Source organism: Pleurodeles waltl, chromosome 1_2 (genome assembly GCF_031143425.1).
Source record: "Pleurodeles waltl isolate 20211129_DDA chromosome 1_2, aPleWal1.hap1.20221129, whole genome shotgun sequence".
Lineage (NCBI taxonomy): Eukaryota > Metazoa > Chordata > Amphibia > Caudata > Salamandridae > Pleurodeles > Pleurodeles waltl.
In genome coordinates, this window is record NC_090437.1 from 530,555,003 (window position 1) to 530,577,928 (window position 22,926).

A 22,926-nucleotide genomic window follows, 5' to 3' on the forward strand; every position below is an offset into this window, starting at 1 on the left:
AGCTATTCGGCACACAGGTGCAGCACACCACAATAGCCAGGAAGGCGGAGCTATGGCAAAGGATCGTCGACAGGGTCAACACTGTGGGACAGCATCCCAGAAACCGGGAAGACATCCGAAAGCGCTGGAACGACCTACGGGGGAAGGTGCGGTCGATGGTGTCAAGATACAACATCGCTGTGCAGAAGACTGGCAGCGGACCCCCACCCACTCCACCCAAATTCACAGCATGGGAGCAAGAGGTCTTGAACATCCTGCATCCTGAGGGCCTCGCTGGAGTAGGCGGAGGAATGGACTCTGGTAAGTCTAATCCCAACTACTTCACCCCCCCCAACCACCAGCATGCCAACCCACACCCCCACCCTCACCCCCAACCCCCCAGCACACATCCTCCCTGCCAATGTCTCACCAGCACAACCCACCCAACACAACACCAATCCCTGAATGCCAACACAAACCATGGACACCCATCACCCAAGCATGACCACTGCACATACCCATCCCCCCCCACAAACCACCCTCACAACTCCTCCCACAAGGGAATGCCAGCTCTGGGGGACAAGGGCACCCACAAATCGCACGCCATGGCACACACAGAAGCAATAACCATACTCTTTTACCCCTGCAGGGACCGAACGCCAACACACCGGCCAGGAGGGTCCAGATTTGTCCATCTCGCCCCCAGAACAGGCCCCCAGTGATGACAGCAGCTCTGTCGACCTAGAACCTGATGACCAGCCCGGACCATCGGGGACCTCTGGACAGTCGGTTCCCCACACACAGACACAGGCCACAGCAGACCCAACCCCCTCTGGGAATACCAACACAGCTCCCACCCAGCGGGCCCATGCCTCTGTCTCCAGGATGCGTCAATCAGCGGTGTGTCCGCCACTACAGGGCACCCAGGCTGACCCACCACCCCAACAACAACAGGGACCTGGGGGCAGTGGTAGTGGGCACACCGTCCAGGGGACAGAGGCCCGGGGAAACAGGGCAACTGGGAGGGCTGCTGTGCGAGAGGGGGTTGACCGGCCCAGGGAACCCACTCTCCAAGAGGCCCTCACCACCATCATGGGAGCATACCACTGCTCCCAGGAGACGATGGCGACGGTACTGGCCAGGTTCCAGGAGATCCAGGCACAGCAGGAGGAACGGTACATGGGGTTCAGAGACGAACTCAGGAACATCGGTACCGCAATGGGGACCATCGTCCTGGCCCTCAACCAGATAGTCACCACATTGCGGGACCATGTGGCACCCCAAAGGGCCCCTGTCACCAGCCCGGACGACGAACAGCCTACCACATCCGCCGGCGCTAGTGGACAGGAGGCCCCCACACCACGACAGGCCACCAGAACCCCACCTCCGGCTGAAGATCAACCACCCCGCAAGCGGAATCTGAGATCACACAAGAAGACAGAGTAGGATGCCAAGACCCCCGCCAGCAAACGATACCCCCTGATGTCATCCCACTGTCCCACATTGTCACCCTGTCCAACCTTGAACTGCCCCTGCTCCATCCTTCCACAGGCATATGGGCAATGCACCTGTGCTACTGAGAACTGGACTCTGCCATGGACATTACTCCACCCCCACCCATCACCGTTTTACTATCATAGACCTATAGGCAGCACTTAAAATAAAGCACCAATTGCACTTCAAATGTCAGGAGTCTGCTTGTATTCTTTACAAATGTATTACACATAACGGTGCAATAATGTTCATTTACATTGTGATGACAACATACCAGTGTCAATAAGCATTAGTCCATGGGCAAACAAAGCAGAAGTCACGCTGTGGATCACACAGCTCTGAAAAGGGAAGGGAAAGTCAAAAATCTGTGAAAAGGAACTGGGGGAAACACAGAAAGTAGAGATGCAGGAGGCCAGAAGTAAATGTAAAATGGCGTGGGTGATTCTTACCTGTGTGCTACTGAAAATACTGTTGTATAACTGTGTCCCTGTTGTCCGTGTCGTCCCCGTCGTCTTCCTCCTCTTCACTCTCCACAGGCTCCACAGCTGCAACAACACCACCATCTGGACCATCCTCCTGCAGGAAAGGCACCTGGCGTCGCAATGCAAGATTGTGAAGCATACAGCAGGCCACGATGATATGACACACCTTCTTTGGTGAGTACATGAGGGATCCCCCTGTCATATGCAGGCACCTAAACCTGGCCTTCAGGACCCCGAAGGTCCGTTCTATAATCCTCCTAGTTCGCCCATGTGCCTCATTGTACCGTTCCTCTGCCCTGGTCCGGGGATTCCTCACTGGGGTCAATAGCCAAGGCAGGTTGGGGTAACCAGAGTCACCCATTAGCCACACACGGTGTCTCTGTAGCTGTTCCATCACATAAGGGATGCTGCTATTTCGCATGACATACGCGTCATGCACTGACCCCGGGAACTTGGCATTTAGATGGGAGATGTACTGGTCAGCCAAACAGACCACCTGGACATTCATCGAATGGTAATTTTTTCTATTTCTGTACACCTGCTCATTGTCTTTTGGGGGTACTAAAGCCACATGGGTCCCATCAATGGCACCAATGATGTTGGGGATATGTCCAAGGGCATAGAAATCACCCTTCACAGTGGCCAAATCACCCTCCTCAGGGAAAACAATGTATCTCCGCATGTATTTCATCAGGGCAGACAACACTCTAGACAAAACCTTAGAAAACATAGGCTGAGACATCCCTGATGACATGGCCACTGTTGTCTGAAAAGACCCACTTGCCAAAAAATGGAGTACTGACAGAACCTGCACCAGAGGGGGAATCCCTGTGGGTTGGCGGATGGGGGACATCAGGTCTGGCTCCAGCTGGGCACACAGTTCATGTATAGTGTCTCTGTCAAGTCGGTATCGAAGTATAATATGTCGTTCTTCCATTGTCGACAGGTCCACCAGCGGTCGGTACACGGGAGGATTCATCCTTCTCCTCGCAAGTCCCAGCGGACGGTGCCTAGGAAGGACAACATGGAGCACAGAGTCAAGCAACCCACAGGTTCGTTCCCACAGCTTGCACAGTACACGAATCGCTATGCATTGAAAGGCTTGTATGAGTGGCAATGCAAGGCCTAGGCCTGTGTGACGCAGTAGAAATCATGCCATGTGGGCCCTTGAAATGTCGGCTGCCTGACCTGTGAAGTGTGACAGTGGGATGTGAGGTCACTGCGCTGGCGTGGCACACCGTGGCGGTAGGCGGTCGAAGACCGCGGCGCAAAGCAGCATTGGTTAACATTGAACCCTATGGGTCTCAGGAGCCAATGACGATGTGCGCCGGCGGTCGCGGTACGCACCGCCGCGGGCGTGACCGCCATTTTCTATCTGCTTAATCACTCGAGACCTGATCATCCACAGGAGAGGACCTATACTGCAAGTGCTGCTGTGACCTCGATCTGGAAGAGACAATGGCTGCTGCGACTCGGGAAAGGGCCCCTGCCTTCACTTCAGAAGAGTTGGAGAAACTTGTGGATGGGGTCCTGCCCCAGTATGCGCTACTCTACGGTCCTCCAGACCAACAGGTAAGTACACTGGGTGCACGTTGAATGGGCTATGCCTGGGTTGTGTATGGTGGATGTAAGATGGTGGGGTGGGGAGCGAATGAGGAGTGCAAGGCACGACAGATGAGAGCATGTGCCACATGACAGGGTTGGGGAGGGGGGGGCAATCACATCTAACATGCAGAAAAATGTTGAAATTTCCTTTCCCACCCTGTACATGTCAAATAGGTCAGCGCCCATCAGAAAGTCGACATTTGGCGTGCCATCGCCAAGGAAGTCCGGGACCTGGGGGTCCACAACAGACGGGGCACCCACTGCCAAAAGAGGTGGGAGGACATCCGCCGCGGGACCAGGAAGACCGCCGAGTCACTGCTGGGGGATGGCCTCCCAACGTAGGAGGGGTGCCAGCCGCCAATTGACCCCCCTGATGTCCCGGATCCTGGCGGTGGCCTACCCCGATTTGGATGGGCGCGTGAGGACATCACAGCAGACACAAGGGGGTGAGTACCAGCACATTCTGCTATCTTTACACGCAGTGGAGGCGTCTGGGTGGGGGAGGAGGGCTGTGGGTGACATTAGGCCAGGGCGCTTTCTGTAGTGTAGTCCCCTCCTTTAGGCATGGCCCTGTGCCCCCGCCCCCCACCTCTGTAGGGTGCCAAGTACAGAAATCCATGGTCCTGCATCACCCATGCGCGCATTTGTTGTCCATAGACCTGTCGGCCTAGTCACAAGTACTGAGTAGTGTACCCCGATTGCGCGGCGTAGTGCATGAGGCTCCTGTGTCTGTCCTCTCCGCCAACGGTGTTGACAATGCATGCACTCAACCTGTTTTTATTTCTCCCCCCACCCTTTTTCTTTATCTTCTTGTGCATGTGTGCATTAGCATCATCAGGCGGAGGAGAATTGGCATCGGAGCACGAGGGAGCTGCAACTCACAAGGCCCCTGTGGGCCATGGTACAGACACCGAGGTCACCAGTGATACGGAGGGCGAGGGGAGCACCACAACGGGGACCCGTGGTGACACCAGCGACACCGACACATCCTCGGAAGGGAGCTCCCTAGCGGTGGCGGCAACATCCGGGCCCCCCGCCTCTACAGGTACAGCCGCCACCCAGCGCACCAGCTCCGCCCTCCCAGCAGCCCCTCAGCCTTCGCTCCGTGCCCGCTCGCCCAAGAAGGCGGGCATCACCTTCGCCCCAGGCACCTCAGGCCCTGCCCATGTTAGCCCTGCTGCCCTCAGTGAGGAGGTCATTGACCTCCTACAGACCATCATTGTTGGGCAGTCTACCCTTTTGAATGCCATCCAGGGGGTAGAGAGGGAGGTGCATCGGAGCAATGCATACCTGGAGGGAATTCATTCGGGTCAGGCTGCCCATCAACGATCGTTCAATGCTCTGGCCTCAGCACTGATGGCATCCATTGTCCCTGTTTCCAGCCTCCCTCTTCTAACTGCCTCCACCCTGTCTCTGTCTCCTGTTCCTCAGCCTATCCCATCCACACCATCAGACCAGCCTGCACACACCTCAACACCCAAGGGCAGCTCATCCAGACATAAGCACCACAGATCACACAAGCATTCACCCAAGCAACACCCAGATGCAGACATGCCAACAATCACTACCACCCCTGTGTCCCCCTCCTCCTCGTCTCCCTCCTCCCTCCCTGTGACGTCTCCACTCACACCTGCATGCACACCACCATCAGCCAGTACTTCCATCACCAGCACACCCTCCAGTACAGTCCGCACACGTGCAGTCACCACCCCCACTGCCATTTACACGTCCCCTGTGGCCTCTCCCACTGTGTCTGTCACCCCCTCTTCCAAGACACACAAACGCAGGCAGCCACCCACCCAACAGCCAACCACCTCACGACAGCCTACGTCACAAGCACCTGCACCCAAAGACAGCACACCTGACTCTCCTACAACCACATCCTCTTCCTCCACTCCCATACCCACTACACCTACCCTTTACATTGGTCCTAAAAAACTTTACCTCTCTAAACTTAACCTCTTTGCCCCACCTGACCCACCCCCTCCATCTGCTAAGAGTCCCAAGAGCACCTCAGCCACCACCAGCCCTGCTTCAAGTGTCACCATTGTGCACGGGTTTTGGAGTCCACCCTTTCCCAGCACTGATACATCGGCCAGCAGCAAGGGGACAGCCAGCCCCCCCCCCCCTGGAAAGAGGACCCGTAAATTCAAGGGCCGCCGCGAGAAGACTGACACGGCTGCCCCCAAGGAGCAAAGTCCTGGGCCGTCACCTGCCACAACATCCAGGGGAGGCAAGGGCCAGAGAGCCTAATTGAAGGAGGGCAAGGGCAGCAGGGCGGAGAAGTCAGCCAGCAGGGGCGCGGACCAGGAGGGCCCCACAAGCCCCATCCCGGGTGTGAGGGAGGACACCCACGGGCCCAGGACTCCGTCACAGAAGGGTTCAGCAACTGCACGGTCGGAGGGCGACTAAGCAGGGAGTCCTGGCCAGGTCTGGCTCCCTTGAATGACTGGACAAGCACCGCTGAAGAGGGCCCCGCCGTGCAGAAAGACACCGCTGAAGAGGGCCCCGCCGTGCAGAAAGGCACCGCTGAAGAGGGCCCGCCGTGCAGAAAGGCACCGCTGAAGAGGGCCCCGCCGTGCAGAAAGACACTGCTGAAGAGGGCCCCGCCGTGCAGAAAGGCACCGCTGAAGAGGGCCCCGCCGTGCAGAAAGACACCGCTGAAGAGGGCCCTGCCGTGCAGAAAGGCACCGCTCCGCTGGGCCCCGCCATCTCAAGCACCGCTCCGCTGGGCCCTTCCTGTCAAGCACCGCTCCGCTGGGCCCCGCCGTCTCAAGCACTGCTCCGCTGGGCCCTTCCTGTCAAGCACCGCTCCGCTGGGCCCCGCCGTCTCAAGCACCGCTCCGCTGGGCCCTTCCTGTCAAGCACCGCTCCGCTGGGCCCCGCCGTCTCAAGCACCGCTCAGCTGGGCCCCGCCGTCTCAAGCACCGCTCCGCTAGGCCCTTCCTGTCAAGCACCGCTCAGCTGGGCCCCGCCGTCTCAAGCACCGCTCAGCTGGGCCCCGCCGTCTCAAGCACCGCTCAGCTGGGCCCTTCCTGTCAAGCACCGCTCCGCTGGGCCCCGCCGTCTCAAGCACCGCTCAGCTGGGCCCCGCCGTCTCAAGCACCACTCAGCTGGGCCCCGCCGTCTCAAGCACCGCTCAGCTGGGCCCTTCCTGTCAAGCACCGCTCCGCTGGGCCCGCCGTCTCAAGCACCGCTCCGCTGGGCCCTTCCTGTCAAGCACCGCTCAGCTGGGCCCCGCCGTCTCAAGCACCGCTCAGCTGGGCCCTTCCTGTCAAGCACCGCTCCGCTGGGCCCCGCCGTCTCAAGCACCGCTCCGCTGGGCCCTTCCTGTCAAGCACCGCTCCGCTGGGCCCTTCCTGTCAAGCACCGCTCTGCTGGGCCCTTCCTGTCGAGCACAGCTCTGCTGGGCCCCGCCGTCTTAAGCCCCGCCCAGCTGGGCCTCGCCGTCTTAAGCACCGCTCAGCTGGGCCCCGCCGTCTCAAGCACCGCTCCGCTGGGCCCTTCCTGTCAGGCACCACTCCGCTGGGCCCCGCCGTCTCAAGCACCGCTCCGCTGGGCCCTTCCTGTCAAGCACCGCTGGCCCATTGACAGTGCCGGTTCTGTGTCGAGCTAGTGTTCACGCTGCACTCGGGGCACCCTGCCTCCTCCATTACCTGTGGAGTCTTTGATCCACCTGATGGCCTGTGTCTCTGCACTCCCCAGGATGGCACAGTGGGCAGACCACCCACTGTAGAGACTTGTGAGACTGTGGCTTTGCACTCCCCAGGATGGCACAGTGGGCATGGTGGACCCTTCGTGGATCTGGCGTTGTGGACTCATGTGGCTGAGGTGCCCCCCCTTCCCTTCCCCCTGAGGTGCCTGTAGTTTTGTCATCTGATGCCCCAGCAGTGTTCTCTCCAACGGACTCAGGTCTCCTGTGTGGGCTTTGCCCATGTGTTGATACACTTTGGCCCACGGACAGTGGAAATTTAAGTGACTGTGCAGGACTTATTGCCTATGTTGATCGGTTTCGCAATGTTCTTACTTGTTTTTTTTACAATTCATATTGCTATTTTACCATGACTTCAAAGAACCTCTTTTATACATAAATGTTGTTTCTCACTTTAATTATGTCTTTGCATTATTCCGGGGGTTTGGGTGGTGTCACTGTGACTTGGTGCTCTGCATTGCTGTGTAGATAGTTGGGGGGAAGGGGGGCATATGTGTGTGCCCGTCAGCTTTCCTCCTCCCCCCTCCCCTGTGTCGTAGGTGCAGTACTCACCGTTGTCGTCTGCGCCGGCGTTCGTACTCGTGGTAGATGAGCAGGTAGACAATAGCTGGTAGGATGTTTAATTCGGGTTCCATGCTGTTCTCCTTCCTCGTAGAGTGTGTATAGCTGAGCGTTTTCCCGTTCGTAGTCTGTTTCCGCCGTGTTTTTATCGGCGGGGCTCCCGCCCCGGAAAAGGTGGCGGATTGGTGAGTTGTGATAGGGTGGGCGGTACATTGTCTGCCGCCTGCCTGTTGGCGGTGACCGCCGTGCTGTTTGTCTGTCCCGCCGTGGCGGTCGGAGTGTTAAAGTGGCGGCCTGTGTTGGCGGTTCCCGCCAGGGTCAGAATACCTTTTTTTTGACCGCCTGCCTGTTGGCGGGTTGTCCGCCGCTTTATCACCGACCGCCAGGGTTGGAATGACCCCCATAATGTTTATCGACACACCACTGTTGATAATGAGAGGTATTGAACAAACATTAACTTTTTGGCACTAATCCTGCAAAGCACCAAACTAGAATCAACATGTTTGATGCTAGTTCCCTAACGTGTGCCTTGGTGTGCTGTATCATAAATATGAAGCACATATGGTGACATTAGGGAGGCACAAGGGGGCGCAACAAAAGTATACCATCATGACATGATGCCCCTAACTTTTTTTCTTCACCTTCCAAACCATTACAAAATGGTTCTCCTTCCCACAGCCTTTGCAGATCTGCCAAATGGCGGGATATTTACCTTTATGTGGAAACAACAATTCATACCTAAAATGCAAATTCTTTTTCCATGGAGATATCACCTTATATCCTTCAGCCTTGTGTTTGTGCTTGCTTTTCCTGTTCATGACTGATTCACTTTGAGCACCTCCAGCCTCCATGTCAGCAGTTTGTTGATTGGCACACTCTTCAGCTCTGGCAGCCATGAGAACTTGCTGTGGACTAAGAGTTTTTCTCAGCATTTGTCATATGAATGAATCTGTCAGGCATACGTCCATAACTCAGAGACGTTTTGCTTCCTTATCATTAAATTCATTAAACTTACAGTGTTTGATGAGCGTATCAAGTCTCTCTAAAAATTTGCCTATGGTTTCATGGACTACCTTTCATTCTTGACTGAAAATGTACCTTTCATAATCTACATTCGGCATTGGATTCAACTTGAGATTCAAGGCTTCTTTAATTTAACAGTACGTGACTTCATCCGCTTATGGCATTTTCTTCATGACTTCTTTTACACCTTCACCAGTAAGATTCTTGAGGTATTTAATATTCTTCTTGTTATCTGTTTATTTTAATGCATCAATGAAATCCTCACATGTCTCTTTTCAAGCAGTCCATCTTTTGCCAATATTATGCATTTTTGCGGCATCAAATGAAGTTGGCAGCATTATAACTGTTTACTGGGTTGGCTGACACTGAAAATTGAATTCTCCAAATTCACTTGGCAGTCTTGGTGATCTTATTCATGCACACTATCTCTGAGGCCTTCTGATGTGCTGGTCTCTGGGACATCTTTGAGAACTATGGGAAATGTGGACTCTTTCTTCGCCTTCTTTGGAAGAACAGCCTCTCACTGTTCGATCACCGTTTCAACTATGGACGGCTTCATAAGCACAACCTTGGGCACTTTATCATGGGCCACTTCCCCAGTGCTGTGAAATGATGACTCTCTTTAATCAGTTCTTGTAAACAGATGATCTTGTCTTGTAACTAAATTTCAGTGTTTTCAGGCGTTCTTTTATGTTTTTTGAGACATGGTTGATCTCTGCCTCACAGTGCTTCTGAACACACGGTTGTCTTGCAATTTGCTGGCACTATGTGCTGTACTTTCAAAACCTGGTTGTATCTGCCTTTAGCATAATCACTCTGTGTAATGTATCACTTTACATTGCATAGTAGCACGGTACCTCTCTTATTGCCCTTGCCAGCAGGTTCTTGCCCACCGATGTGTAGACTTCTCAGTGAATCTTTCTTTATATTCAAATGCTTCACACCATCTGTAGCTGTTCTTTGAGTCCACATATGGAGTCCTTCAGGAGCCACAAGGGTTCCGTCATTCATAACACACATGACATTATGTCCCCCATGTGGGCTGTTCAAATGTTTGTGATGCTAAACTGTCTGATCTATCCCCAAGGTCAGACTTCATTTTGTTTTATAATACTAACTGTTTTAACTTTTGTTATCATTTGCAATCTTATTTTTACATTTCATTTTTTTATTCTAGTGTGAAGAGTTTGATTGCCTTGGTGGCAACTCTTTCTTGCTGTTTCTGCACTGGTTGGTCTGCAGTTTGTGTAGTTGCATGTGCAATGAGTACTAATGCCCTTCCTGAATGTGTTTTTTTCAATGGTTGGATGATTGAAACTGTTTTATTGTGTGTCAAATTCTCTTTGGGACTGTGCAAGATGTGTACTGTGTTGTCTTGTTTCTAATTTTCTTTTCCTTTTCCTTTCTAGTGGAATATCATTGGTACTTGCTGGTTCTGTGCATAGTACGTGCAGGTGATCTTCAGTCTAGCTGTCTTAGGCAAGTGGGTGGTAACGTTTTTGACTATATAGGGCTTTGTGTGCTTTGCACTGATTGATTTTACCTTCTAGATTACCATATTCCATTAGTTTTGCTTTCTGTTTGATAAAGTAACACTTTATTTATGACTTATTTTACAAAGTATTGGTGATTGTTAACCTATTTGTTGAGTTACTTTTATTTGTAAGGATTATGGCTAGCAGCAGGATCAGTGCTCATCATCTGGTTTGCCCTTTGAATCTTCCTCTGACCATGGTTCTGAGACTGACTCTGCATCTGAGGCAGAGGAGGAAGTCCAAGACGCAGGCAGTGAAGATTCTGTCTGAGAGGAATCAACTGATGATGAAGTCATTCTCAGTGCAGAGGAAGTGCCTCTTTTAGAGGAGCACACTGATATGATAATAGTGCAGCAAGAGGAGTCTAGATTGCAGTCTGGGGCTGGAAGGGTTCCTATTTTAAGTACTGAGCTGTAGGATGCCCCAGACATGATGCAGCCTGTGTTGCCTGCCTTTAGTGGCATCTCAGAGTGTAGAGTCAGTACTGAAAGCTTTTTGCCTATCAATTTCTTTCAGCTTTTTATGGATGAAGTGTTTTCTGATGAAATTGCTGACCAGACTAATTTGTATGCTGAACGGTATTGGAGGGACAACACTGTCAGACTTAAGCCCCACACTATAGCTAGCTGGTGGAATCACACATATCTGGATGCGTTGAAGAAGTTCTTGGGCTTTTCTGTTTTGATGGGCTTGATAAGGAAGCTATTGCTGTCTTCATGTTGGACTGCTAGTCCTTTGATGGCAACTGCTATAGTTCCTGCAACCATGGATCCATGGATCCGTTTTCAATGGAAAAATGGGATATGTCCATGTTGCATTTTGGGATGTTTCCTGTTGCGAACAATAGGCCTATCCTCACAAGTGAAGTAGAATTTTTTAGCAGAAGACATGAGGGAATGCTGGGTGAAAGGAAGTTTGTGGCTTCCCACAGATTCCAGTACTTTCCCTCACAGAAATGTGAGGAAATGTGTTTTTTAGTCAAAGTTTCAGGTTAGCAAGGGATTCTGGGTAAAACAACCTAGTTAGAGTCACACAAGCCATCTCATCATATATTCCCTAAGGTGTCTAGTTTTGAAAATGTGCAGGTTTGCTAGGTTTACCTTGACTCCGGCTGAGCTAGAGCCCAAAATCCACAGCTAGGTACATTGAAAAAAGAGGTTCCGTTTTTAGTGGAAAAATGTAATGTGTCCATGTTGGGTTTTGAGCCATTTCCTATTGTGGGCAGTAGCCATATCCACACAAGTGAGGTTCCATTTTTATTGGAAGGAAAGGGAAATGCTGGATGGAAGGAAGTTTCTGGTTCCCTGCAGATTCCAGAACTTTTCATCTCAGAAATGTGAGGAAAATGTGTGTTTTTATTTAAAGTTTCCGATTTGCAAGGGATTCTGGGTAAGACTATTGTGTGCGAGACACACAAGTCACCCCATCCTGGATTCCCTTGGTGCTGGCTAAGCTAGAGCCCAAAATTCACAGCTACCCACTTTGAAAACAAATGGGTCCGTTTTGAATGGAAAAATGTGATGTACCCATGTTGTGTTTTGTTCCGTTTCCTGTTCAGAGTTCCAGGCCTATCCACAAAAGTGTGGAATCATTTGTGTTGCAAAACATTTGGGAGCATAGAACAGTAGGACATTTGTTATTACCAAGTAGATTTTGCTGCATTTGTGTTTTTTCAAATGTAAGCCAATGTGTAAGAAAGAAGATGTTTTGAAAAATACCCTGCACCTACAGGTACCCACAAATTCGGTGATGTAGAAATAACCACTGCTCATAAATTCCATATCTTGTGCCCTGTTCAGAAATGCATAGTTTATCTTGATACCTATTTTTTCACTCTGCATATTTCAGCATATAAATTGTTCTATACTCAGTACACAATAAAAAATTATTGTATGATGCAGCTCAGTTGTTGGCTCTGGGTTCCTTGGGTTCTTGAAGAACCCACAAACTCCATACTCCTCACAACCAATATGGTCTAACATAGTAACGGTACATGCTTTTATAAATCAGCCATTGTGACAAAAAGTTAAAGATGAAAACATGGTCACAAATGGCTGCTGCTCATATTCAACATTTCTTTCTTTCGACACTTAGGGTTTGTTTTAGATCTTGGTGGAGGGGAATACTCAATCACAAATGTGATAGATATCCTGTCCACCATATTACGATCCCATATTATAACATGGAGATCGTAAAACAGCTGACAGTACATCCCTCATTTTTGTGACAGAGTATTCCAGCTGCCGAGATCTAAATCAGGCTCTTATTTTTGGAGGAAAATATTGAGGGATCTACACATATGAGCTCTTACTGAATTTTGAATTTTGCCCACTTTTCAGAAATATGTAGCTTTCCTGGATCACCGATGGGTTTCACACTGGTTTCCATCTCAATCTTGACTAGGTTGAGAGTACAAAAAATAGGAAATTAGCCTAACTCTGACAAATGCCAAAATTATAATAAATGATTCAGCTCTGTATGTTCCTGGAAGATGGGAAGATGGTGACTTTAATACAGCAAACCATTTGTTGATGTCATTTTTAGGAAATAAAACAGACACTTTTATCTGAAGCACACTTTCCTATTTTTCTCAAAACACCCAACATTTTCCTAAATGTTGGCTATGGTCACGGTCCCCTCCAGAGGAATCTACAAACCCTGGATACCTTTAGAATCCTCAGGATGTTGGAAAAAGAGGACACAAATTTGGCATGGATACCTTAGGAGGAAGAAAAATGACAAAGCCCTAAGCATGAACTACCCCAACTAACCAAAAAAGGCTCAGAATGGGGTGTGGAGGGGGCATTCAAGGAAGCGATTTCTTTCATGCATGTCTTTAAATTGCTTAGGGGATCTATTGAACAAAACTTTATTCCTGCCTCCCACACTGTGTCCACAACTTTAACCATTCCAGCCTAATTCTTTATTTTAATATTATTTCTGATTTGTTTAGGCAAAACATACTACTCAGTCTTCTTTCATTCAGTCTTTTATGTGAGATTTGTTTAGGCAAACCTCACCACTCAGTTTTAATTAGGCAATACATACCACTTAGTCTTCTCTTGGTCAATGAGAAAGTGAAAGCAGAATGTAAAGTGCTTTCTATGGCCGTTCTCTGTCTTTTATCTGGTGTGACCTGAAGCACAATGTGCACAAACCCCTGGGGAATTTCTCAGCAATCATCATGATGGATATCTGCTGTTGATTGGAGTTTCACTGAGCCATGGACCAAAGGGGAGGCTTACAGTGTCATGGTGCTTGTTTGGATTCTTGATTGCTGAAGTCTGTGACTTGTCATCCATAGGTGGTACTAGTGTAGAACAACTGGAGAGTTGTGATGCATCCCAAGGCAGTATGCCAGCCTACAATCAAAAAGCTGTCTGAAAAAAGCATAAACGTAAGGTGTTGACATCTACACTATAATTGTCAACATTGCAAATTGATAGGTTTTATTCTTTGCTCACTCAGTTCTCACCTGGTCTCCTTGCCTGTTCTATGTTTTGTGTATTTTTAACTCCAGAATTGCACTTAATGTCAACATTTATGATAGAGGATTATCAGTCCATGAATCCAGAGGGTGGTGTTACGTTTTCTATTTCTATTTCCATTATTTGTCCTAGAGGTCATTATATACATTTCAGCACTCATTCTATGGTACATAAAGGGTTGACGTGTTCCACCTGTGTTGACAGATGTCATTACTCCCTGCATTCTTGGTTGCTGCTATTCCCTCAGTTTTTTTCCCAATCTTCCCTATGGAATTGCCTGCCAAAACATTTTCATATATGGCATGCTGGGCGTCTGTTGGGTGGCCCAGAAGCAGAGGGTAGACTGCAATAATTCTTCCGGGTCCCATGCTGGAAGTGTCTTGCAACGGACTACCAGGATAGCAGTATTAGGAAGAGGTGCAGCAGCATTTTCAATGTAAATATCAGGGAAAGTGTTTTAAATAGAGTTAACAGCTTGTGTGTATCGAGTGGCCTGCGGCTGTCCCCTCATGGGACGCCTCCTATACCCCCCCCTATCAGCAATGGCAGCACCGGGATGAGAAGGAGGTAAGTTTTTCCTTCTTGGAGGGGTGGGGAGTTTCGAAGAGGCGTGAGTGAAAAAGGAAATAACTTTTCCATTCCCTTGGTATCTCTTTAAAATGGATTCCTGCTGCACAATCTCACATGGTGTCATGATTGTGCAGCAGAGATACCACTGGGCCACCAGGGATTTTTGTCTGTGTGTGTGTTTTTTGATGCATGGGGAGTGTCCCCTTGGGCAAGGGTCACACCCATTTAGGGGACACATAAAGTGGCTGTTTCTGCCCCCCTTGGGGGCAGTTTGACTTTTTTTTTAGGCCAACCTGCACCCAAGGGGTAAAAAACCATTAGGCTATCATGGAATTATAAATTGTGGTGACTTAGGGGAGCAAAACCTTGGGTAAGAATCACTCCCTTTAGGGGGCAATTACTGTGGCCTTTTATGCCCCCTTTGTGGGCAGATTGGCCTCTTTCTGTAGGCCCATCTGGCTCCAAGGAGGTCAGAAACCGCTAGAAACCAGGGATTTTACATTTTGGCAGTTGTGAGAAGTGACCGCTTGGACAAGGGTCGCTCCCTTTAGGGTGCACATAGTTTGGCCATTTCTGACCCTCTTGGAGGCAGATCAGCCTCTTTTGGTTAGGCACATCTGCCCCAAGGGGCACAGAAACCACTAGACACCAGGGATTTGAAATTTTGGCAATTTTTGGGAGCAGCCGTTGGGCATGGGTTGCTCCCTTTAGGTGCACATATTTTGGCCATTTCTGTAACCTTTGGGGGGCATATCGGCCTCTTTTGTTCAGGCCCATCGGCCCCAAGCGGGACAGAAACCACTAGACATCAGGGATATTTAAATTTGACATTTTTGGGGAGTGACCCTTTGGGCAAGCATCTCTCCCTTTTGGGGGCAAATATTTGGGCAGTTTTGGCTTCTTTTTTTTAGGCCCTGGGCCATAAACCACTAGACACCAGGGATGTTTTATTCACTATATTGCTGTTGTCATTGTGGGGAGCAGCCCTTTTGGCAAGAGTAGCACCCCTTTTGGCCCTGAATGTTTTTGCCATATTTGTAGGCCCATCTGCCCCTCAGCTTGGTGTGTGTGGACTGACGCATTATTTGCATTTGTGATAGTAATGTTTATTTCTCCTTTTTATTCTAGTGTAAAGCTTTTAATTCCTTTGCTGTGACTCCAGCTTGCTGTTTCAGCAGTCGTAGATCTGTAGTTTGCGCAGATGCTTCTGTTTGGTAAGAAAAACTTTGTTGTACTATTTACTTCAATGAGTATCATTGCCATGCATAGATCATTGTTTTTGTAAATGGTGTAATAATAGCAGCATATTCAGCTTATGATTTATTGTGTGTGAAATTCTCCTTGGATTTGTGCACTTTGTGGATTGTGTTGTCTTATGTGTAATTTTATTTTATTTTTCCTTTTAAGTTAGATATCATTGGTGCGTGCTATGTTGGTGAGTCTTGCTGTCTCTGGCAAGTGAGTGGTATTATTTTTGAGTATATAGGTCTTTTTGATAAAGTCACACTTTGTTAATACTTATTTTACACAGTGTTGGTTGTTTTTGGCATATTTGTTAAGTTACTTTTGATAGAAAGGATCATGGCTAACTGCAGGATGACCGCTCAGTAGGTGTTGGTATGCTTTTAGAATCTTCCTCTGGCCATGATTATGAGACTGACTATGCATCTGCGGTGGAGGAGGAAGTACAAGATTCTGGCAGTGAATTTTCCGTCTGCAAGGAGTCATCTGATGATAAAGCCACTCAGTGGTGTGGATAAAGTGCCTGTTTAAGAGGAGGACATTGATGTGCTGATCAGGGCTCAGGGCTGAAAGGCTTCACATTGGAAGATCTGAACTCTGGGTGGCCCCAAACGTGGTGCAGCTGGAGTTGCCTGCCTTTACTGGTCACAGGATGTAGAGTGAACACTGAAAACGTTTTGCCTATAAATTTCTTTGTGCTATTTATGGATGATGTATTTTTGGGTGAAATTGTTGAGCAGACTAATTTGTATGCAGAAAAGCATTTGAGGGACAACAGTGCCAGACTTGGGACCCGCTCTATACTTACCCAGTGGACTCCCACAAATCAGGAAGAGTTAAAGAAGTTTTTGGTTTTAGCTATTTTGATGGGCTTGATAAGGACGCAGTCGCTATCTTCATATTGGTTTGACAGCCATATTTCTTGCAATCATGAGTCGTAGTCGGCATTTGCTTCTGCTTCAGCTGCTGAATTTTGTTGATAATGCTTTACCGTTGCCACAACATCACCCTGATTGTGACCGTCTTTTTGAGCTTCCTTCATCACTTTGTAGATTCATTTTTAGAGATCAATGTTCCAGGGAAAGAAATAGCTGTGGACAGATCTTTGGTCCTGTTCCGTTTTTAGGCAGTACATTCCTAGTAAGAGGGCACATTATGGAATTAAGATACGTATGCTGTCTCAGAGTAGTACAGGATATGTCTATTTTTTCTGGGTCTACACTGGTAGGGATTCCACTATTGGCCCCCATGGTTGTCCATACACTTTTGAAGTTAGTGAGAAAACTGTGTGGGAACTTGGTAGAGGACTTTTTAACAAAGGTCACCATTTGTACCTAGATAACTTCTACACTGGTGTGCAATTGTTCAAAGAGCCACGGTTGCTTGTGGCACAGTCTGCTCTAACCGTGAAGGCTATTCAAAGGAGCTTGTGTAGAGAAAAAACTTGAGAGGGAACAGTGCAGTACCTCGTGTAATGATGAACTGCTAGCAGTGAAATTTGCAGACAGGAGGGATGCCTATAAGCTGACTACCATTGATGTTGAAAGTACTTCACCTGTGACTGTTTATAGTCAGGTTGCTGAGGTGCGCCAACCTGTGTGCATTCTAAACTACAGTAAGCTCATGGGTGATGTAGTTAGAGTAGATCAGAGGTTGGAACCTTAAACTGCTGTTTGTAAGGCTTATGTTTGGTATAAGAAGTTGGCCATCTATCTCTTCCATTTAGCAACCTTTAATGCTTTTGTTGTGTTCAAAGATTGTTCGCCAGAGTCAAAGATTACTTTTGCTCAGTTTCAGGAATCTGTGATAAGCAGCTTTGTTGTAGTGGAACAGGCACGCTTTTCTAGAGTTGGAGTGGTGGAGGCAGTGGCTAGATTGAAAGATCACCACTTTGCTCATCATATTCCTCCCACACTTAAATAAAAACAATCCCTGTAAGCAATGTAGAGTATGTATGCGGGAGGAGAGTCATATGCCCTGCTCTGATTGTCCTTTTTAACCTGGGCTGTGTGTGCCTGTTTGGAAACACCTGTGGGTGTTGGCTGGTCTGTATCATTTTATGTTTTTTATTCAGTTTTATGGTTTGCATTAGTGTGATGTATTTAGTTAAAGCTGTTGTGTTTGTAGGTTTGCATTTTCTTACAGTTGATTTGCGTTTTCTTTTTTTGTTAAAACAATGTGATGGTGGCGTGCGTGGACTGGTGCTTGGCTTGCATTGTACATGGGCTGACACATGGCTGGCGGTGTGAACGAGCTGGCACTTAGCTGGCAGTGTGTGTGAGCTGGTGCTTGGCTGGTGGTGTATGTGAGCTGGACCTTGACTGGCGGTGTATAAGTAGTGACTTGCTGCTGGTCACTACACACACTGCTAGACAAATGCCAGTCCACATATTCTATCAGCTGGTGTGATTGCTGTGTCAGGCATATGGGCGTATGAAAATGATGGGCCCTTGAATGGCACTGTCTCTTGATGTGAGTGTTGTAATGTGCTTGGCCTGTGGCTGGCAGTGTGAATGATCTTGTGTGTGTCACGTATGAAAGGAGTGTAAATGGCCTGTAAAGGGGTTTGTGCCTTATCATGGCTGTACAGCTCACAAGATATAAGTTATAGGTTCCGTTTTTTGACATTTCAATTATTAACAGTGCATTTAATTTCTGGGAAATCTCTTGTTAATGAAATGTCATCTATTAAGCCATCACTCATCCTTGTACCAAATCCAACCAGTATGTGTGTGTGCTTGATGAATATATGGTTGTACAGTAATAATTGTCTTTTCTGTCTTTCTCTGCCAGGGTGTACATTGTCTCTACATTGTCTCTTGTCGTGTGGATGTCAGGGAAGAGAGTGGAGTGACGGAGCTCGCTCACCTCCCGAAATTACTATCAACAACCGCAAGAAGCGGGCACGCTACCAAGTATCTTACGTCAGTGATTCCCCAAACACTCAAATTATAAAAATCACAGTTTTTAACCTTTGCCCACGGTTACGAGTGAAAAACATCCCTTATTGGTAGATAACCACACAAAAATGTTATTGCACTTCTCCTCTCAGAAACAAATGCTCCACTGTAATCAAACAGAAATAAACCACATATTTCCTACTACCCAGCATTCCCCTCAGTCTCCCAATAAAAATGCTACCGCACTTGTGTGGATGGGCCAAGTGTCCATGATAGGGGGAGGGCCCAAAATAATAAATAGTATTGATCCTGGGCTTGGCAGCCATCTAGGGAAACCTACCAAACCCAGACATTTCTGAACACTATACATTCTAGGGAGTCTAGGGAGGTGTGGCTTGCATGGGTCCCCCATCGTTTTCTTACCCAGAATACCTTACAAACCTCAAACCTTAGTATTGGCCCTAGAACCTGAATCTCATGTCCCTATAATGCGAAGATCTCATAGGTATGAAAATCTTTTTAAAGTTCGAGAGTTAGGACCTGACTAATTTTGCATGTCCACATGGATGTCATATACAAATCTTGTTAATAATACTAAAGTGTAGTTATTGCATTAACTTTTTCAGCCCTGAAGAAGCATATACAAATCCATGAAACACGTGTTGGCAACTTCAGTGTATGTGTGAATTCAAGGCATATGTATATATTATGTATTTTGTGGCAAACCTAATGTTTATATAGTGATATAACTTTGCATTGCCTAAATGTGTTTGATCAATATATTATGAATGTGAGAACTATGGGGCAGATTTAAGAAAAGTGGCTCTGTACATAGTGCAGCACCACTTTCCCTATGCCCCTTAGAGCCCCCCAAACGCAACTATGTGTGTGCCGTATTTAAAATATGGCACACCACAGCACAGAGTAGGGGACAATAGCATAATTGTTTTGACACTATTGATGTACTCTGCAGGAATAGTGCCAAAAGGTTTACACTACTCGTGCAGAGTATATAGGGGTCCATTATAAATTATGGCATGTCAACTTTTAACGCCTGCTCTAAGCAGGAGTTAAAAGTGCCGGAAAAATGGTGAAAGGAAATCTCTTGGATTTCCTTGCACAATGTTTTTGGCCGCCATAACGGGGAACGCCCACTTTGCATACATTATGCCTGGCACATGGCAATGTAGCGTGGGGAAAATGCCACTTTAGCGCCAGCTTAGCTTAAAATAAATGGCACTAGGGGCTCTAAAATCTGCCCCTATGTCTTTATTTCTTTAGACACAACTTTGCATTATCAAAACTCACTTTGTTGTACTGTTGATTTATGTGCAATTTCTGAGTCCCCATGACTCCTTGCTCCTACTTTATGTATGTCAAAAGGATAACTGACATAGTGGGTGAGTACACATACGCTTGGACTACACACTGTATTTTGAAGTTAGAGTTATGCTGCCTCCACACTCCAAAGTCCAGAATTATTAAGTGAGCAACAGTTCAACTAACATTTCCTACAGACATTCAGTTAGGCTGCTCTCAGATCCCAAAGGCCCATTCACTGTCAGCTTCACTCCACAATTTCAAAGATCCATTAAATCAGGTTTGCATCACCTTTCCCTCCTGACAGAGAAGTATTGCAAAGTATTGAAAAAATACGTGTCTTTGGGAGAGTTGTAAATTCACCAGAGCCTTCTCTGATGGGAATCTCTGTGTATTTCTTTTGGACTAGCTCAGACAAAACATGAGCAGGAGGAAATTAGGAATGTGATTGTCCTTCTTGAACAGCACGAATCAGGGGTATAGCTTGGTCAGCAAGAGTGAGGTATGTAAAGATTCAGATTTTCCAACAGTCATGCTAGCATATAATGTTGAACTATATTATACGACAAGCAGGGTGCATAAGAGGGGCTTAAGGGGCAGTGTAAAGGGAGACAAATGTGGATTGGTAGGAGTACTAAGTGAAAGAAAACACACTATTTTGTTAAATAGCCAAAAATATTTAGGACTTTAAACGTGGAGAGACAGGGAGAGAGTGTATGTGCATTTGTGTTTGATTGCTTGTAAAAATTCCTGGTGAAATCCGAGGGACACCTCAGTATTCCTGACTAAAACCATCTGTACCCAGCTATTTATCTGACAATACATTTATTGGGGTGCTGTAACACCCCCTGAAGCTATGCCCTTAGCACTAACCCTCTATTTTGAAAAAAACACTTTCTTACATTGTGGTTAATGTGTGTGAATGTTTATGAGTAACTTTAACTTGGCCTTACTGGTAATATTTGCTAGGCTTTCTTTCGTACGTTTTGAATACTAAATGTACACTAGCCATAATCCAGGCACACTGTTTGTGAAGGGTCACATTAGCAATGACTGCTTGTAATGGTTGTGAACAATATGAGACTATAAACTTAAAATTATATGGATAGACTGGTGGACAACTTTCTAGAGTGCACATAGGAACTAGAAAAATCTTAAATGAACCACCACTATTCAAGGCTCAGTTAGAGGAGCCTCCCCTGTAGTGGCTTGACCAAGGAGTGACCTATAGGGTACCAATCTGTAATTTACAGGTCCAGGAGTTTAGATCAACTCAAACTGTTGCTAAAAATTCAACCAAAATTGTGACCTTCGGTGGACAAAGTAAAACATTGTTTGAATGCTAGCTGGAAAAGTTGGTGTGGACTCACATTCTTACACTATTGCCATAAATTATTTGGCCGTTTGAGCCAGAACCACCAACCCAAAAAAGCTTAATTGCACAATTAAAATTATCTGCTCTGAAATGGGATATCCTTATTATGATCTTTACTTCCCAATATCAATGCTATATGTTAAATTTGATCTAAATTGTTGGATATTAAGGAGAGTGTTCACATGCTGGAAGGCATTTTCTTTTGCTCTCCTTATAAGAAATCAGAGGTGTACTACATTTTATTATAGGTGATGCTCAATTTATATGTTGATCTTTAGAAAGTGTTGTGTAAAATGTTAGAGAGGAGAGCACAACATACATGTTTTCAACTGTGCATCAATTAGCAGTTTTTAAATGTTGCCCAAGTAATTTATAAGCTATGATTGTAATAGCTGACAGTGGTGCAGTAGTGCAGCACAAGAGTAGGGTGTACTGGAAGAACTGTACATGATGTAAAAGTAAGGCCGTAGAGTAGGTACAAACACTTTGCACTTGATTTAAATATGATTTGTCTATGTATAAACATAGACATATGTATGATATATGCTTTGAAAGTCTCAATAAGTACACATGTATAATTTATGTCTGACTCATAAAATGCAAAATAAGTGTAACTTCATGCTAAAGGTGACTACGTAGTGCAATCATTTATAAATTGGCTTTATGACTAGTGTGTTACAAATTGGCCACGGATATATAGTGAACTTGCACTCAGCCTGAACATAGTGAGCGGTCAAGTTACTTATAAAAGTGATAAAGAGATTAGCCATGCTAATAAACACATCTACATTAAGATTCAGATCACTATGTTGCTAAAACTTTGAACACATGTTTACATAGAATATGCTCGCACTGAGGACAAAAATCAAATTAGGGATATCATTTCAAAATGGATTTTTTTTTAAAAATAGGTCAATATTGATGTATTAAAAACTTTTGATTTTATATAATGTTTAATTTTGCAACTCTTGTCAATTATTCACACCTATCACAAGTGTTACTAAGTACTGTTAATATTTTTTTTAAAATATCTTGGAAGGATAGGTTATGACTTGAATAAAACCTGGAACCATCCGAACCTTTAGTGTGGTGTCACTCAGTACTTAAATAACAGAAGATAATGCTGATGAGAGCATAAATTCATTGGTAGGGCTGTGTTGGAACACAGCACTGAAATAGAGAGACTATGGGCCTCATTGCAAGTTAGGCGGTCCTAAGACTGACAAACTCATGGTGGCGGTCTGACCCCCACTATCTTGGCAGTCTGACCACCAGATTACGATCCTGGCAGTCGGACGGCCAGGAGACCACCGCCAGGATCAGTGATCCCGAAGGGTTTGGGGCAGTGAAAGTCGTGGTCAACCACAGCGGTGCAGAGTTTGGCACTGCCGTGCTAATCACGACTTCCCTTTCCACCAGCCTTTTCATGGTGGGGTCCCCACCATGAAAAGGTGGCGGAAAGGCAGAGTTGGGGCCACAGGGAGGCCCCTGCACTGCCCACAACCATGTTGTGGGCAGTTCAGGGGCCCCCTGTCAGTAACCTTTGAATTTGCACTTTCTGCTATGTCATAAAGTGTATGAGGGAGCCTAGGGCAATGCCACCGCACAGTTAACGTCATAATACAATGGTGGGGAGGCAG